The sequence below is a fragment of the Mandrillus leucophaeus genome, unplaced genomic scaffold (assembly GCF_000951045.1).
Source record: "Mandrillus leucophaeus isolate KB7577 unplaced genomic scaffold, Mleu.le_1.0 Scaffold122, whole genome shotgun sequence".
In the NCBI taxonomy this organism is placed as follows: Eukaryota; Metazoa; Chordata; class Mammalia; order Primates; family Cercopithecidae; genus Mandrillus; species Mandrillus leucophaeus.
The window spans coordinates 5,085,706-5,089,280 of record NW_012100543.1 but is presented as its reverse complement, the minus strand read 5'-3'; positions in this window follow the sequence as shown (position 1 = coordinate 5,089,280).

Below are 3,575 nucleotides of genomic sequence, written 5' to 3'. Positions count from 1 at the left end.
GCTTCAGAGTCCCTGCCCTCCAGCTGAAGTTCCTATTTGTCTGTCCTTTTCTCATGGGTCAGATCTCAATGAATGCAGCCTTCTACAGAATGAAGAAACTGACCTCTAAATTCCATCCCTCAAAAGGATTAACCATTAGCATAATTTACTTTGTTTTAATAATGGGGTTGAGCCTAGTACCTGCAGAGAGGAAATAGATTTTTTAAAAAAGAAGATGGTTGGGTCGTCATTACTTCAACATGTCTGCTTGTGTCTTTGTCTTGAAGGGAATTAAGAACCTTGGTGTGAGTTTTTAAATGTCTGACCAACCATCCCCCACACTTTCACCCAACATGGCCACAAAGGAAGGTTGAAACTAATTCAAACCAGCACTCAGCTGCCTCATACAGTCCTATGCATGAGGGGGGAGGGAAGGGGTTTGGGGAGAGAATATATTGAGATCTGCCCTTTGATCGTGTTCAATGCGACTTTGCATTTACCTGAGGGATTAAAAGTTCTCATTGACCAAGGCTCCTGGCTTCCTACTCAGCCTTTGACGGGACAAGTGTTAATTGGACAATATAATAGGGACAATGTTAATTCCCCTCTTAGAGTTCCTTTTCTTGTTCAGTCAAATAGAAAGGCCCTTTTAAATGGCAGAGAGAGGAAGAAAGGAGCTGGTTTATAAGGGTAATAGACTGCACATCTTCCCCCTTGTCTCAAAACAAGTGCAATGGAGTCAGCATAAAGGCAGGCCCCTGAACAGGGAAAGAAAGGGAAACGACATGGTGGTTTGCCTGGAATGTCACCCTGGATTAGGGATCAGGGAAATACAGCCAGTAGGTTCTGTCTGTTTTTATAACAGCAGTGGTGGTGGGGAGGGATCGAGGGTGAGGAGGGGGCAAGAGTTGCAGAGGGCAGAAGCTCATGAGACTCTGGGGTAAGGGAAGGGCAGGTTAGTAGGGGTGGGGGATGCGTGGCGGGGGTTGACAAGGACAATCGAATGTAAACAATCACAAAGCTGATTGGGACCCCGTGAGCATTTGGGCTGATGCTGATGCTCCCAAACAGCAGAGAGTTCACCACTGTGCATGGAAGATGGGCGAGAGTCAGGGATTCTAGAAGCAACACTCTGCTTTTAGGAGTTTCTGTAATTAGAATCTTCCTCTTGCCAGATCTCAAAATAGATGGATGTTAGTTCCCTGTGGGTTCTGGGAGCCACCTCCCTACTCCCTCACATGCATGGGAATCAGGATTTCCCTGCCAGCTTCCATCTCCACCCTGTCCTTATGACTGGTTTCTCTCCTAACAAAATCTTCTTCCCATTGAACTCCAAGTCTGACGCTTCCCTCAGCTCTGGTTTTTATGAATGATGACTCTGGCCTATTCAGTTTTTTATTTGATCATTTATTCAATAAAAACTTTCTGGGCATCTCTTATATGGTAGGTACTTGACTGTGTGCCCTTGAACAAGTTACTTAAATTTGCTGTGCCCCATACACTTGGAGATGGGAATAACTGCCTTGGCCTTAGGTTTACAGGATTCTCTTTGGGATCAATGGAGATAATGGCTGGCAAAAACATCTTATAAACTCTAAAATATGTAAAATGGATTATTCTCTTTCTTATTTTTATTCACTGGCAAGATAAAAGAAATGCAAAAGTGGTGAGGAAAAAAGACGGTCTGTGTTAAAAGACAAGCTTGCCCTTGTCAGGCATGACGCAGTACAGGTAAGGCCGGAATGGTCAGAGTGGGCTGCGGCTGTCCAGGCTAAGTCACCTGAAGTCCTTTGCATGCAGTTCTTTTCTGGCAACTAAGGTTTTTGATCAGAAAATGGACAGGTTGAGCTGCCTCTCTGATGGAGCATTTATGATCCTACCTGGGCTGACCTCTTTCCAAGTTTTTCTGTGCAAGTCTTTCTTAGTAACCACATCAATTTGGGATGATTTGAGACTTGCAAACAGAAATGAAATCTGCAAATTTTAACCAAATTAATCATTCTTTTGGTTTTAGGGTTGATCAAAAAAAGAGAAGTAGCTAATCCCCCATATTTTAGGATCAAATCCTAGAGAAACTCCACAAACTTGTGAAGGTTCCATTTTATAGTAAAAGAGCAGAAAAAGGTAGGGGAGGCCAAGCTTCACTTGAGCCTGGAGTGATTTGCCTCAGGTAGCAAGGGGTCAGTGCTTGCGATTTACGTGTTATTTCTTAGTTCCACACACTTCTTTTTATATTCTCTTGGAAATAGAAGTCTGCAGACTCCATTTCTTAGGTTTCTTCGCCAACAGGCCTCTGTCTGCTTCTGCTAATAGGCGATGCAGATGGGAGATTGACCTGAGAGGGAAGGAAGAGAAAGATTCTGCTGTGACTTGGGATGGTGTTGCTGGCCACGCTGCTGGCTGATATTGTGGCAGCAGGAGGGGGTGTCTGGCTGGAAAGAATCAGTGTCTTTTCAGCAGCTGCAGTTCTAGTTGAGAAGATGTGTCTTTGGCGGATCTAGAACCCACTGAGACACCGTCCCAGAACTCAGCAGTGAGAGCAGGCTCTGATCTCTGAATATGTCCCCCCCATCCTTTTGGTCACATGAATGCCAGTTGATTCTCTTTTTTGCTCTTCCAATTCTTCCAAACCTTTTGTAACCAATTTTGTGTATTAAATTCCCTCCATGTAAAACTGGAGAGCAAATGATATTTTACTGATGCAAAGACTACACAAGAATTATTTATCTCTGGTGCTCTTAGGGCCGAGAAGACAGCAATTTCTCCACACGGGTGAGTCCAGGAATTTAGTTAAGGTCCACTCCTCGCTGACACTAAAACCTGGGGTGATTCCATCCGCCTCCCTGAACCTCAGCTCTCCCATCTCTGAAATGCACAAAATCAATTCGGGTCTTCATTCCTCATGGTAGTGAGTTGTTACTCACAAACGGACCAGCCCTGTATGCTGTCCATGATTTCAGCACTTTGGAGCACCCGAGGGCGTCTGGGCGTACTTGAGCCTGGCACAGTTCCTCACCAACCCATCTTCATGCATTTGCTCCATCATCTGGTATCCAGCCTTTGACAGGGCTCTTTCCTGCTCTGGGCAGAAAGCTGCATGCTTCAGACTCACAAGCCCTTAAATATTTCATAGCAGACTGGCTGGGAATTAATATTTAATCACAGACTCCTTGGCACTTAAATATTTAATCACTGATGTGGCTGATGAGTAATGAATCAGCGCCCAGAAAAACTTTTGGTCTCTGGTGCCAGTTTTTTGTTTTTTTTTTTTATACTTTAAGTTCTAGGGTACATGTGCACAATGTGCAGGTTTGTTACATATGTATACATGTGCCATGTTGGTGTGCTGCACCCATAAACTCATCAGCACCCATCAACTGGTCATTTATATCAGTTATAACTCCCCATGCCATCCTTCCACCCACTCCCTCCCCATAATAGGCCCCAGTGTGTAATGCTCCCCTTCCCACGTCCAAGTGATCTCATGGTTCAATTCCCACCTATGAGTGAGAACATGCGGTGTTTGGTTTTCTGTTCTTGCAAAAGTTTGCTGAGAATGATGGTTTCCAGCTGCATCCATGTCCCTACAAAGGACA